This window comes from Cupressus sempervirens, chromosome 6, assembly GCF_028749045.1.
Source record: "Cupressus sempervirens isolate cs-2001-9-10 chromosome 6, ASM2874904v1, whole genome shotgun sequence".
Lineage (NCBI taxonomy): Eukaryota > Viridiplantae > Streptophyta > Pinopsida > Cupressales > Cupressaceae > Cupressus > Cupressus sempervirens.
In genome coordinates, this window is record NC_143123.1 from 585583473 (window position 1) to 585599761 (window position 16289).

At 33.5% G+C, this 16289-nt stretch overlaps 1 pseudogene across 1 annotated transcript in view; it reads right to left on the reverse strand.

Annotated features, from left to right (window-relative positions):
* LOC149553605 (uncharacterized) overlaps positions 1-10209 on the reverse strand; it is a 108247-nt pseudogene extending 98038 nt beyond the window's left edge. Inside the window, exon 1 of the transcript XR_016353132.1 lies at positions 10139-10209. The product of XR_016353132.1 is annotated as an uncharacterized LOC149553605 (transcript). The remainder of the gene's footprint in view (positions 1-10138) is intronic.
* Between the last annotated feature and the right edge of the window lie 6080 nt (positions 10210-16289).

The window sequence follows — 16289 nt, forward strand, 5'->3', positions numbered from 1 at the left end:
CAAGTCATGTGGTTAAATTTGACGGTTTGGTGGCCGTCGCAGCAAAAAAGAGTGCCACGTGGCAGTGCTGATGTGGTAGGGGTGATGTGGCGGGTCCACGTGGCCGTGTCACCCCCGCAGTGGCCTACTCGGCTGACGAGCTGCAGAGTTGGCGCTGACTGGAGGCGGAGCTGTCGGGCGGCGGAACCGGGAGGCGGTGGCCGCAGACGGCAGAGCAACCGGCGGAGGTGGCGGATGCAGGATGAGCCGCCGGCGGAGGGCGGCGGCCGAGCCGCGGTGGAGCGTGGGCAGCGCTGCCTGCTACGGCCGCTGTGGGCGGCGCGCGGGTGGCGCGGTGGCGGCCCCGCGGTGGCGCGGCGGCGGTGTGCCCGAAAACCGTTTTTAAAAAAAAATTTACGCTCTGCGTCCGTACGATCCGTACGGCAGCGACCCTGGAAGCCTCAAAAATTCGCCAAAAATGCCCTGTCTCCAAAAACGACAAGTTTTATATGAATCCTAACTGCAAACGGCCTTCCAGATCCAATGGTGATGTCCGTTCGGTCCCAAAGTGCTCCGAAAAATCGCTGATCCCCTGATTTGAAGAAAAATTGCACAAACAAACTAGGGTTTGTGACTTCAAATCATAGCTTCAAAATTTCTTCAACGAAGCTGCAGCAGGAAGGCTCTGATACCATGTTGGAGTTGAGGAAAACCAACTCCGAAGACGCCAAGATCACCTGCATGCGAACCTGTCAAAGAGAAGCCATAGAAGGGGAGGAGCATGGAGCACGGGCAAAACCCTAAACGGACATGAGAGACACCATGAATGCAAACACAAGAAGAAATGTATTTACAATAATGTGATGTTGTTATTGTTCAAATACAATGAGAGAGAGCCCGAATATAAAGAGCTCATGGAAGCTTGTAGAACAAGCTGGAAGATAAGTGTGACAACTAGAAGGGAACAAACTCCCGTGTTGTCACCAACTAACCACTACATGCATTAAATATGAAATATTAAATAAATGCATGACCTAAGTAAGCTTAAGCAATAGAATAAATAATTAAATATTAATTATTTACTCTAACAATCATCTTCCAAATACAATGCGAGATTTTTAATTTTCAAAACCTCATTATGTACACTTGTAGGCCCTTATTTCCCTACTTCAAGTTTTTCGACATTTCTAACAAATGTGCTAGGTAATATGTAGCCTACATGCATTTTCCTTTCATCTTTTTAACCATCCTATCTTATGTTTTCTTTTTGTCTATTCATTTGCCTTTCATATTTACTTTTGAATGATCCCACCACTAAGATAAACGCCTCTTCAATTTTGTGATTGCATAATTCATTCATTTTGGATCTTCAATTGACTTATAGTCAAAATAAATCTCCATCCTCAACGACAGATTCTAATTTTTATTTTACTCAGGAAGATCAAATTGTGGTTAGTTGCTACCTTTTATCATTGGCTTAAAAATATTCTCTTTGCTTTACTTTTACTTTCATCTACCAAGTTGATTGTGTGTCACTTCTTCGTCACAATAATGATCAACCTCCACCATTTTTACTACTCTGCTTTGTGTCATTTTTATCAAATTGAACCTACATGTGATGACTCTCAACATCTACGTAACTATTGGGTTTGTACCTCTCGGTGGCCCAAGTTCAAACATCCTCCTCTTTGTGTCATTCTCATGCAAGTTTCTGCAATTACAAGTCGTTTAGTATTCTTCTTTACCCATATTTTTTCCTTAATCATTGTAATCATACTCTCCCAATATTATTGTATCTTTTAGTCTACCCTCCTATCAATTTGGGCATATGATACGACAACCAAGATGGATTATCTTAATATTTTGAATTTTCTGCGTTCATTTTACTTAAGTCTTCAATCGACTCATGTCGAAATACATCTCCATCTTTGATATTGGTTGCATAAACTATTGTATTCTTTCTATATCATGTATGTATTGAAGCATCCATTATGAGCTTCTTGTATGTTGAATTTCCAAGGCTTTCCTTATAGTAAATTAAAAGTATATTTAGGCATCATATCACACCTAATCTCATATTCATAAATTCAATTTTTGAAATAAATCTCACATTATACTTGTACTGACTAATCTTCTTGGTTGACTTCACTGATTTTTTCGTTCTATGGCTGTCAAAGAAGTTCTTCCCATTGAGTTATCACATATTCCTCTAAAGAATACTACTTTTCTCTATCTTCTAGTATGTTTGTGTGATAAGTGCTTACGTTCACTTTGTTACGGTGATAAACTTCACCATTGCTGGAATATTGTCTTTCATGTCAAAATCTATCTCTCCCTTCAGCTGTAATTTGATTTCTCCACAAAACTTTATCTTCTTCTTTCAATGCCTATAAATAACCGTATTCATGTATCTTGACACTTTCTCCCTATCGCATTTTGTACACCATGCCAAATGTTTTATTTTTAAACTTCTTTGTGTATGCTTGTCTCTACCTATATCATGCATGCATTGAATTATCCATTATGAACATATTTTCTATCGATTTTTTATGGTTCTCACTAGTGTAGATGAGATGCATATGTCAAAATCACATCACACCTAATCTCATATTTGTAAATACCATTTCAAAAATTCATAGACAATTTTATTTTGAATAAATTTTGTTTGATGAGCATGTTCTAGTATCTCCTTTATCTCTTTCAAATGAATGACTCTTTCACCAGATTAATATTCTCTTCCATTAAAGAACACTACTTTCTTCCACCTATTATAGTGTTTGTATGAGGTATGCTTACTTTATCTTGCTTAGTCTGATAACCTTCACCACTGTTGGAGTCTTGTCTACCATGAGAGAATCTTTCTCTTCCTTGAGATGTTTAATTTTCAAAACATTTTGTCTTTATCATCTTCCAAATGCAATGCGAGATTTTTAATTTTCAAAACCCCTTTGTGTACACTTGTAGGCTCTTATTTCCCTACTTCATGTTTTTCGACATTTCTAAATAGCCTACATGCATTTCTCTTTCATCATTTTAACCATCCTGTCATATGTTTTGGTTTTGTCTGTTCATTTGCCTTTCATATTTACTTTTGAATTATCTCACCACTAAGATAGATGCTTCTTCTATTTTATGACTACATACTTCATTCATTTTGGATCTTCAATTGACTTACAGTCAAAATAAATCTCCATCCTTGACATCATATTCTAATTTTTATTTTACTCAGTAAGATCAAATTGTGGTTAGTTGCTACCTTTTATCATTGGCTTAAAAATCATCTCTTTGCTTTACTTTTACTTTCATCTACCAAGTTCACTATGTGTCACTTCTTTGTCACAATAATCATCGACCTCCACCATTTTTACTACTCTACTTTGTCATTTTTATCAAATTGAACCTATGTGTGATGACTCTCAACATCTAGGTAACTATTGGTTTATACCTCTTGGTGGCCCAAGTTCAAACATTGTCCTCTTTGTGCCATTCTCATGCAAGTTTCTGCAATAACAAGTTGTTTATTATCCTTCTTTACCCATATTTTTGCCTTAAGCACTGTAATCATACTCTCCCAATATTGGTGTATCTTTGAGTCTATGCTTCCTATCAATTTGGACATGATACAACCACCAAGATGGATTACTTTTATTTTTTTATTTTATTCTGTTCACTTTATTTAGGTCTTGAATCGACTCATGTCAAAATACATCTCCATGTCTATTATCGGTTGCATTTATTATTGTATTTTTTCTATACCATGTATGTATTGAAGCATCCATTATGAGCTTCTTTTATGTTGAATTGCCAAGGCTTTACTTATAGCAAATGAAAAGTATATTTAGGCATCATATCACACCTAATCTAATATTCATAATTTCAATTTTAAAATAAATCTCATATTCCACTTGTATTGACTAAACTTCTTGGTTGACTCTACTCATTTTTTTCCTTCTATGTCTTTTAGACAACAAGTTCTTCTCATTGAGTTTTCACTTATTCATCTAAAGAATATTATTTTCCTCTATCTTCTAGTATGTCTGTGCAAGAAGTGGTTCCCTTCACTTTATTAGAGTGATAACCTTCACCATTGTTGGAATATTGTCTTGCACTTCAGAATCTATGTCTCCCTTGGGCTGTAATTTGATTTCTACTCGAAACTTTATCTTTATCCTTCAATGCCTTTAAATAATTTCATTCATTTATCTTGACACTTTTTGCCTATCGTGTTTTGGATGACATGCAAAATGTTTAATTTTTAAACCTTCTTTGGGTGTGCTTGAACACTCTTCCTTGATTACTTGTTTTGCAACTTTTGTAAAATATGTATTAGGTAATCCATACACACATTTTTTGTTCACAATTTTTAACATCTTCCCTCATTATTTGGTTGTATCCTTGTCTGTACCTTTCATTTTAGTTTTTGAACGATCTTAGCATTAAGATCTTTGTCTATAAATTCTCAAATTGCAAACATCATTGTTTTTGTGTCATGAATTGACTTACAATCAAAATAATCATCCTTGACATCATATTCACATTTTCACTATACTTGTATATCGAGTTTCATTGTATTTGTGTATAGTAAATGACAAGTATATGTAGCCATCACATCACACCTAATCTCATATTTGTAAATACCATTTCAAACTCTCACATTCCATGTTGTTTTGAATAAACTTGTTGGTTGAGCTGATTCTAGTTTCTCCTACATGTTTTCCAAACTATAGGCTCTTCCCTTGGACTAAATTGTTCTTCCACTAAGGGACACTCCTGATGCATTTTAGTTCATTTGTGTGAGATGATGTTACTTTCTCTTCCTTAATCTAATAGCCTTCACCATTGACATAAGACTTTTCTTGCTCGTGTTGATCTATCTCTACCTTGAGATGTTTTCTATTATCTCCTTGAAACTTTCTCTTCCTCCTTCAATGCATATTGACATTTCCATCCATATATCTTCACACACTCTCCTTACTTTCTTATGTATGTCATGCCAAGTGTTTAACGATTTTCTACCTTTGCTTCAAGTTCTGCAACTTCAATAAAAAAAATGTGTCACGTAATCTACAAGCATGCATTTTTATTCACATTTTTAACCATCCTTTCCTGTGTTTTACTGTTGTCATTGCCTTTCCCTTTCATGTTAGTTTTTGAATGACCCTAGAGATAAGATCCATGTCCTATAAATTTTTGAATTGCAAACTGGATTATTTTGGGGTCTTCAATTGACTTGCAGTCAAACTAGTTCTACATCCTCAACGTCGGATTCAAATTTCCACTACTCTTGTTCCATTGTTTTACTATTGCCTTGAAATTCTTTTTTTTTCTTTAGTTTCTTTAATCTTCCAAGTTGATTTTGAGGATCACTTATTCTTTACAATCGTCCCCAATGTCTCAACAATGTATATCACACAAATATACAATCAAATCAACGTAGTCTCTGATAGTTAGATCGTTATATGTCCAAAGTTTTATTGTATAATGTTTTATTTATCAATATATAATTAAAAGATAATTGGCAATCAAGATTTACCACAATTCATTCAAACTATATAGAAAAAAAATTGTTCACCAATTCAATTGAAAATAAATGTGTTTGAAAGTTAACAGAAACTAGAAGTCTTAAAATCTTGATAGAAACACTGTTTGAAATCAAAATATCTCAAAATGAATTAAAATAAATGGAAAACTCAAGGTGGAACCAAACTCATTCTAATTGTCATTCATGAGAACTCCCTCTATTAGAGTGTACTCCCTTTGACTTCAATCTCTTCCTCTAACTTTAGTTTCTCCCTCTGTTAGCAAACTCTCCAAGATTATTTTTCATCGAACTCTTCTTCTTTGAAATCTTCAAATATTCAAAAAAAAATCTATGATATAGAAACCTCTCCCTCTTTAGAAGTTTTTTTTGATATGACAATAAACTCTCCCTCTTTGACATCTTATGCCAAAGATAATATCCAATGAATATCAATGTACCCGATGTATTGATTCATATGCAATCTGCCCTTTTATTACTTCATCAACTTGACTTATTTTTAACATGCTCTGGTTGATGCACCACTAAATGTTGTTTAGTGAGCTTCACATAAGGGAATAACCCCTAGCTTACCTCTTAAAAACAAAATTGCATTCTTAGGTATTGGCTTTGTGAATATGTCTACAATTTGTTCTTTAGTATTCACATATTCCAATGTCACCTCTTTGTCTTGAACTAATTTTCATAAAATGATATTTTATTGCAATATTCTTGGTCTTGGTATGCATCACAAGATTCTTTGATATATTGATTGCACTGGCGTTATCAGAGAAGATAACCACTGGATCCTTGATTTCTACCTTCGTACCTGCCAATAGTTGTTTGAACCAAACAATATTGGAACAATTGACTGCTACTACAACGTACTTTGCCTCTGCTATAGACTGAGAGATGCAAATGCTTCTTACTTGTCCAAGACACTAGTCTTTTACCAATAAAGAATGCTCCACTACTGGTGCTCTTCCTATCATCAACACTTCTTGCCCAATCTACATCAGTGAAGGCTTTCAAATCTAAATTGCATCCTTTCTTGTACCATAATCTATACTCTTCAGTACCCTTCAAATACCTCATGATTCTCTTTATCGCCATCATATGATTTTCTTTAGGATTAGCTAAGAATCTTGCCACCATACCAACTACAAGAGCAATATCAGGCCTAGTATGTACTACATACTAAAGTTTTCTAATCACAGATCTATATGTGGGCTGATCTACCTCCTTGGAATCATCATTTTTGAAAAGCTTATGTCCAGTAGACATAGGTGTTCCAACTGATCTTGAATCCTCCATTCCAAACTTCTTCAATATCTCCTTGATATACTTAGATTGAGTAATGCAGATACCATCTTTCTTCTGTTGAATCTGCAAGCCAATTAAGAATTTCATTTCTCCAAACATTTACATTTCAAATTCCTTACTCATTTCGTCTGAAAAAGATTTGCACAAATCATCATTTCCAATAAACAATGTATCATCACAAAGATTTCTGCCAACACAATCTTCTTGTTTGATCCTTCTTTGATTTATAGGTTATTGTTATCATTTGTCCTTTGAAAACCAATATTCATCAAATAATTATGAAGTCTCTTCAATTAGCTAGAACCAACAAACAAATTCATTAAACTCAATATGCAAAAACAAGAAAATCCTTTGTTAGCCGACCCAGCTCGGTAGATACTAACACTAAAATGATTTTCCTATGTTAACCAAGTGAACTCGGTTAACATTGCAACTTCGTAAACTTCCTTTGGTAACCAAGTGAACTCGGTTAACACTGCAACTTCGTAAACTTCCTTTGGTAACCGAGTGAGCTCGGTTAACACTGGTTCCATCCAACTTTTCCTTTGTTAACCGAATGAGCTCGATTAACACTGAACTTATGCTAACTTCTCTTTGGTGCTCGAGTAAACTCGATAGACACTATCTTCTAAACTTGGCAAACATTGGAATGCTCGACAAACACAGGAAACTATCTTCATCGCCCGAGTGAGCTCGACAAACGTTGACTAATAAAGATATGACATTTTGTGTAACATCAAAGACAATATACAATTGATCAATTATTTTCAACATATTGAAGTTGAAAAGTTACAAAACTCGATGAAATCTCAGAGTCTACTAACTACATAGAAACCCAAACGAAAATCAAAGTTCACAAAACTCTGATTAAAATAAAAGGAAGATCAAACCTTGCATCAACATAAAAGAGAGTAAATGAAAGCACAGTCTTGTATCAAACTCCATTTTGAGTCAAAAAGTCACCAAACTCAAATAAATCACAAGGGCCACATAAAGTCATGACTACCCCAAGACTCAATCTTTGAGATAATTTTTTTAGAGATTTTCCCATGAAGAAGAATGACAAATAGGCTTGCTCTCCTCCCAACCTTAATGGCATTATGAAGCCTCGTGGAGTTTAGCCATACCTTATAAACATCAACATATATATCATAAGATATCCATCATAATAGAAGAAGTAAGTTATTGTAAGATCATCGCTTTTCAATAACTTCTACAAATACAAGTGACATTATTTGGAAGTCGTCACTCCCTCATGATGTACATAGGGGTTAGGCCCATTAAAATTATAGTCACTCTCAAAGACTTTTGAATTTCCTCTGAATATCAATCATCTCAACTCCTAATTCAAGATTGTCTTAGAAGAAGTATCAGATTCCCTCTTCCTATAATAACAAGATCAAGGCACATAATTCTTATAGTATGTATTGAAAATACAAACAAATAAATGTGATTTTAAATTTACATCTATATTACAATAGTTTGGCATTCTGAGGCTCTATGTCAAAAATTGTAACTATGCTAAGTTTACCTTACAGCATTTTACATTTATTTCACAGTTTGATGAAGATGATAAGACAAATAGAGAGCTCCCTCTTAATCCAATGTTATGGACATTTTGAAGTTCTTTTAGAATAGAAATCTCCCTAAATCTATATTTGGATGGTTGAATTTAGCAAAGGATGCTTGATGTTTCAATCTATTAGGGCATTGAGATGCTAAATGACCATAGTTGTCACATTTAAAGCATTGTATTTTAGAGTAATCTATATGTTTCATTTTCCCTTTCAATTTAGGTTTCTTCCTTTTATCAACTTGGGTTGTAACAGATTGAACATCGCATCTAGTATAAGTATAATCTTGAGACATTAATATGCCCTCCTCTTGCAAGCAGTCAGCCTTTAGTTGAGGAAGTTTATGAAGCTTGGAACGAGCGTATACTCCTTGTGTAAAAGGTTTCCATGATGGTGGCAATCCCTTTAGAGCAATCATGGCTAATTTTTTCTCATCATAGATGTGACTAATCATAGAAAGTTGGTTCCATAGCTTTGTTATCCTCATGAAATATGAAGTGATGGATTCTCCTTTATTCACCTTAATGTTGGAGAGATTGTCTTTCAGAAATAGAATTCTAGTAGTATTGTTTATCTCAAACATTTCTTGAAGTGGTTTAAACATTTCATGTGTTGTCTAATTCAAAAATAATAGGAAGTAGAGGATCCTTAACACCATATATGATCAATTTCCTGGCTTTCGTGTTATCCTTCTCCCATTTATTCAATTCATCACTTCCCTTTGGTGGTTGCTCTAATTTTTCAAGAAGTTTCTTTTGGTCATTCTCTCTCAGGGCTAATTCATTGATAATTTCTGCCCAACGTAATTTAGGTCACCATTGACTCTATCCTCTACCTTCATACCGCTTACCATATTGATAGATAAGGATTTACAATATTTGAGTGCACTAAATATATTTGATAATAATTGTCTCATAATCTAGGCTACGATACCATGTTAAGTTTTACTAGATTTATCTCGCAATTTAGATAGTACATATATCTCCTTTATATGTTGTTATATGAATATGACATCTCTGTTATTTTAATATCGCTTGAGCAGAGCATATATATGTTTGGAGTGAAAATTAATATGAGTAGAGGGATCATTATACGATGTTTGTTGTAAACTTTAATAATCATTCAAGTTTAAAAATGCTCTCCTAATTTCTTAGATTCTCTATTAGTTTTTTCATACAAATTCTTGTTCAAAATGTTAATTTCAAATCAACGAGATGTTTTTGGAGGAATTCATTTTAATAATTTTGGTAAGGTTATAGTATCATTTTAGTATTGCTTTGGAGGATGTGAGATCTCATTTCCTATTTTATTGGTTGTGTAACCATTTTACCTTGTATTTTAACCAAAACTATTCCAGATAATTTTGAATTTGTTTCACAACTACAATTCAAAGTTGTTCTAACAATGCATTCAATAAGTTTTGTGCTCTAAATTTAAAATCAAAAAATAAAATGTATATTCAGTGTAGAGGAGTTTCAACATTAAAGAATGAAATAGGAAAACAAATTCAATTGAAAACTATAACTTAAAGAAAAAAGAAAAAACTTTTTTTCAATTTGTTGTGTAGAACAAATTATTACTTTAGTTAATATGTTTATTAAGAATTAAACAAATATAAAAGATCAAGAAATCGCAAAATATTTAAAAGAAAATATTCATTTAGAAGTTGATTAAAAAACATCAAATTGTTTGAAGATTAAAATTTGAGTAAAAGCTTGACCTAGATTTAAAAAGATTAACTTACATGTTTTAAAAAGGCTATACACAACTGAAATTTGTCATTCATCCTTCATGCATTGTTCAGCTAAGTTACATAACTCTGTCCAAAATGAGAAACATTAATGCATTATAGATTCCACCAAAATAGGAAGTTCATTAAAGTTTTAAAAGAATTAAAAATCAACATTTCATTCATAGAAAATAAAATATAATAGAGAAAAATGTAGAAGATATTTATTCAAGGAAACCAAGAATTAATATTTTACTTAAGCTAAAAAAATTATGCATTTCCTGACTATTGTGAATTTCTCACTTTTTATTTTACAAGTTCAAAGCCTTTAATTTATTTTAATATAAAAAATGACACTTGTTCATGTGAGAGATTGACAAAATGGTACATTTAGAGACTTTATACAATATTATTTTATACAATATTATTTAAAAGTGCAAATCCTTCTAGAAGTAATTTACGATAATAGAAGACAATAAGACTTAATGGAAGACAAGAAGATTCACTTATAGGAACATCTACCCAAATTAAATTTATATTAAGTTATTTATAATTAACTATTTGTTCAAAGAAAGTGACAAAGAATCAAATACAATCCACGAAACTAAGTACTCTACTCCCCAAATAAGTACACTAAAAATGCAATGAAGCATATCTAAGTAATAAGATGGCACCTCACACTCCAAAAAGGAAAGACAAAACAAGAGGAATATTTCCCCACTAAGGAGAGCCAACAACTTAGAATGTTTTGGTGTAGACCTGTGTTACTATTGACTTCTAAAGCGTTGTGGAAAAATACAATTTCACAATAATTAACACAACCTATAGTCCTAACCTGTTATTTATTTATTTATTTATTTTCATATAAATGTTACATCTTAAGTGTTAAAAGTTTTGTAGCCAAATTCAACATTGTTAAGGATAGAGTTCTATAAAAGTTGAGATCAAATAGCTTTCCTAGAGTTCTTGTTAATCTATCCTCCACATCCTTACCAATTTTTAGAGGAAAATATATAATCAAAGAAAATTTATTTAATTTCATATTTTCAGCTATGGACTACACATTCTAAGACCATTGAATTGATTTTTCTTAATTTTGGCTAAGCATTATGAAAATATAGATAGCTAATTTATCTTTTCTTACAAGCATTTTTCATTCTAACAGGCTTACAACAAAAAGAAGTGGCTAAATTTTCTTTAACAAATGAGGCATTGGAATTTATTTTAAATAGCTAAGATATGGTGCAACAAATCACAAATGAATGTTGGCAAGGGGTCAGCATCCCTCACAGGATTTGCGACATGGCTTAACCATTTCTTGTGATTCTATAAGACTATTGGTTGTATCAAGCATTAGCAAGTCGATCTTTTGGTGCAATGGAAACTTTGGCCTTTCTAACTATTGGTATCACAGCTTGGTCACAAGTTTGAATCATGCAAGCCACGACGAGTGATGCTGGGAGGGGGATTGTTGGCAGTGGACAGGTCAAGGCACTGGAGTCACGAGAAATTGTTAGTTTTTAATGTGCAATTTTTGCGTGGGAATATAAGGGCAAATTCTAGAGATTTTAAAACAATAGAAAGGACAAATTAAATAAAATTGACAATATGACTTTCTTGTTGGGAGGAGTTTCTGGTTAGAAACAATTTTTTAATTTGTTTGTAGTAGATTTAAGATAGAATCCAAATACAAGAGGAGACGGGACACCAAAAAAATATCAAGTTGTTTTGTAGAATTAGAGTGCAAGTTCTAGTAATGATGACCAATTCAAATTTAATTCTTCATTTCTTAAAACATCAAGATGAACTTGAGGGGTAAAAGAAAAAAGATATAAAAAGATAATTGTAACACCCTAGCTCAAGAGTAATTTGATAAAAATATGCCAATATTAGAAGGGGTGTGACAGACAAAGGAGTGTGCATGTTTAGAAAGGGGAAACTTGGAATAAAATTCCGGAATGCATTGATTCCAAATTAGACTTTAAAAAAAGGTGTAGAAATGAAGGGCACGTAACAATGGAGGAGTTTGTGAAAGGAGAGAAAGAGAGATTAGGAAGTGTGTGGAGGAGAGGTCACACACAAGGAATAGAGGACATAAATAGAAGTGTATGAAAATTGAACAAAGAAGTGAGCCATGATGTTAGAAAAGTGAGAAGGATTATAAGAACACAAGAACAAGGAAAAGTTTATATTGTAAATGATAAGGGAGAAGGATTGTAGATTTTTTTATTTTTTTTAAAGAACAAAGTGTTATGGAAGAAAGCAAATTGAATAAGAGGATCAGTGTGGAGGAAAAGGGAGCTTGCAATAAGTGAAGAGGTCATCTTTGTAATGTTAAACATATTTTGAACATTTACACATTCTAATAACAAATTTGTGTAATCTATTGTTGGATGGAGATTGAATAAGAGAATCTATGTGCAAGAAAAAGACATTGCAATGAGTCTAGAGTCTTGTCTAGCTTTGGCCATTACATGTACGTTGACATTTATACAACCTAATTACAATTTTGTGCAATCCATTGTTGGTTTGAAATGGAAGGTTGCATGTTATTTTCATTTAGAATTTGAGTAAGTTGTGTTGGTTCTCAAAACTGCAGATTGGAAATCCAAGAGCCTGCCACTTCTCCGATAGGATTCCACAATCAATCTTGATTCCCCTACACTTCAAGCTTTGCTACACCTAGGCAGGTAGACCTTCTCCTTGGACCTGATCACATGATTTAGAGCTTTTCTAAAGCGAATTTAAGCTTTCGAGAGTTCTTTGGTTGACAAAGTCCTCGAACTCGATTAAAATGAAACTGAATGCCGAATGTTTGAACTGAATGTTTTATATAAGGTTTTTTAACAATTCGTTCGATGTCTAAAAGAAGGAAGTTATAGATATTTTGACTTCAAATATAAATGCAATACTTCAATGATAAAAAGATCGGTGCTTTAACTTATTTGGGCAACAGAGTCAACTACAATGAAGATCATAATGTTCTATACACAAAATATAAATAGTTTAATGATCAAGGTGTGTCGGATCAAATATATATACACAATTCTAAACTAGTCCAAATTGCACTTTAACTCCTAAGGTCAGGGAAGTAATTTGAATGCAAATTAGGAAACAATTTGCCGAATGTTTGAACTGAATGTTTTATATAAGATTTTTTAACAATTGGTTTGATGTTTGTAAGAAGGAAGTTATAGATTTTTTGACTTCAAATATAAATCCAATACTTCAATGATAAAAAGACCAGTGCTTTAACTTGTTTGGGCAATAGAGTCAACTATAATTAAGATTATAATATTCTATACACAAACTATAAACAATTTAATGATCAAGACGTGACAGATGAAATATATATACGCAATTCTAAACTAGCCCAAATTGTGCTTTAACTCCTAAGGTCAAGGAGACACTCTTGAAGCAAATTTGGAAACAATTAAATATTTCACAATATCTATGATGATAGAGTTTAAAATGTCATTGATGACCTCATCCACTTATCTAACATAAAATGCTTACATAATTAAAAAAAAGATTATAAAGGACAAATCAACTGCAATTTAATTCTCCATGCCTCAAATACAAACAAAAAACGTTTTATTTGTCATTACAATATAATAAATAAAATGTTTATTCCAAAGTCATATTTTGATCTTTATTCCTCCTTCCAAATAAATATAAAATTATTTTAAATTATTTTCCTTGAGAATGATGTGTTTTTAAAATATGTTAATAGATTTGAATCTTATTATAAATCTCTCCAAAAGGTGATACCCTTCCTTTAGCATGAAGGATCATATCTTTTTAAAATTGAATTAATTGCCTTTTGAGAAAATTGTTATCACACAGAACTTTATTGCAATTTTATATTACGCCTTGGCTTGGAAAGACGTCGCAAATCCTCTCTTTATTCAACCAGAATTATTTTCCGTTATACGGCACCAGCAGCAGAAATGGCGGATGAAGGAATTCAATACCTCTTTATGCGATTGAAACTTTTCTGCCCGTCATGGTGTCTGCGATCTTCAACTGGGTTGTTTTCTTCATTGACATTGGAAACGGGACTTTTACCGATTTACCCCTGTTTTGACATTTTTCATCACCTGTAAAATTCACACTGGAATGTATTTGGACACACATTACAGATATTTCTCTTTCGTGTATGCATGACTTAGAAAACAGGACATCCTTTCAATATCCTCGTTCAAGTGATGGCACACTGTTGGCATGCTAATATGTCTAATAACAGCATCGTGCACAAAAGATTTTGTAATATTTGTTGAAGGATGATACAACATTCTTTAAACCACGAATTTAGATGATATCTGGACAATCGTGACTGTTTTTTCCATATAATCGGAATAAGCTGTTTCAGACATATGTAGAACCTTTGTTTTGACCTTTCGAGGTGTCTTACGCGGAAAGCAGGTGTGTCTTCAATGCAATAATATCTTTCCATAAGGCTAGTTAGATTATTCATGTCAATATCCTCCATTGCATGCCATAAGTCTTGGAAATTGTATTATCTCCTTAGGTGCAGATTCAGGTGTTGGTGCCTCAGAGTTTTCCCTCGTTGTATATACACGTCCTCCTTTCTTGACTTTGCCTTGGACCATGACATGGCACTTATTTTGATATGGCAAAAGCCACGCCTTTAATCTGGGCATATTGATTCATTCGCTACCAACAGCCAAAGGCATATATTTTTACATATTCTTTTCTCAAGTTGTATCCCATTAGAAATAGCAGGAACCTGTATATTCCTCGATCAACCCGGATTAATTACATCTGTGTTAGTTGTGTAATGTTTGTGTTAAATTGAAATGCTAACATTCACTGCCTTTGCTAATTATGGTGTCCTCATTCAGACTATAGGTATCACTGTATTTGATCTAATTCACTATCCTAGTCCTCAAACTCAACAACAACATCAATATCATAGTCAGGAACCTTCCCAGCAGCTATTGCCACACCTGTCCATGCTTTTCCAGCATCCTCTTAATGAGTAATGAGCTTACTAATAGAAACAGGCTGTGCAACATGCTGAGATGACAAAGAATTGAGAAGTTTCCCAATCTCCTTCTTATCAAGGTTCTTAATCCGGTCATTCTTTAGAACAGCCAACACTTCATTAGCAGCAACTCTCAACATGTCCAGTGATTGATCACTGATCTGCTGTCGTATAGTACTGGGAAGTTCCTCATAAGCACTTCTAGCCTCCCTAGTCTTAGGCCTGTAAATACCATTATCAGCAATAAACAAAACAATCTCTTCTTGGATTTGCCTTACAGGAACACATAATATCCATTTATTATGAAGGATGTTGGGTCATAATGAAGCATCTTTATATCCTTGGCATTTGCTCAAATGGAGGCCCTAAAATTAGGGCTCCATCAAATTGTTTGTCTGGGCTTGTCCCCAGGCCTCTCTGTGTCATGAACCCAACAAACACTAAATCACATGTGACTAAAGTCTATTCTCCTAATCATTTAGGAGAGATGTTCATCACTTTTTTCTTTAACTCAAATTGCAAATCAACAACTAGTTGAAGCATGCGGCATCTTGAATAGTGTTGTACCTGTAGAAGCTCTTCCTTTCACTTGTGGAAACTCATCATTTAAAATGATTTTCATATGATTATGTGTTGTATTTTATATGAAGAGGATTTATAAATTGAATACTTATAAGATGTTTGGTGACGGTATTATGGTACCATTACTATAAAGGGCAAATCAAATCATAAATCTCCGTGATAAATTTGTTTCCGGTTTGCAATTGTTATTATTGGGAAATGAATAAAAAGATTTGCAAGCAATTGTACAAAATAATTGAATATATCAAATAGCAAGGCTCTTAAGCTTCACCAAGATTTGTTAAAACATGGACCAAAGGAAAAACACACAAAGTAGCTCAGCTGAATGCAAGCTATTAACATCCAATTTATAAGAAATTAGCCATATAGTTAGCTATAATATTTATGCTAGGTAATTGAGATAAAGCTGGCCTTGATGGTGAGGATGACGAAAGTTATTGCTTCGTCAGATGGGCATGCTGTGAGAAGCCTTGTTTTTTGTTTGTGCTGACAGGTAAATTAATTTATTATTCCAACATCCCCTCATAAATTAATTATTCCGGTTAGTTGTTTTCCTATATCCCCGTACTATAGAAG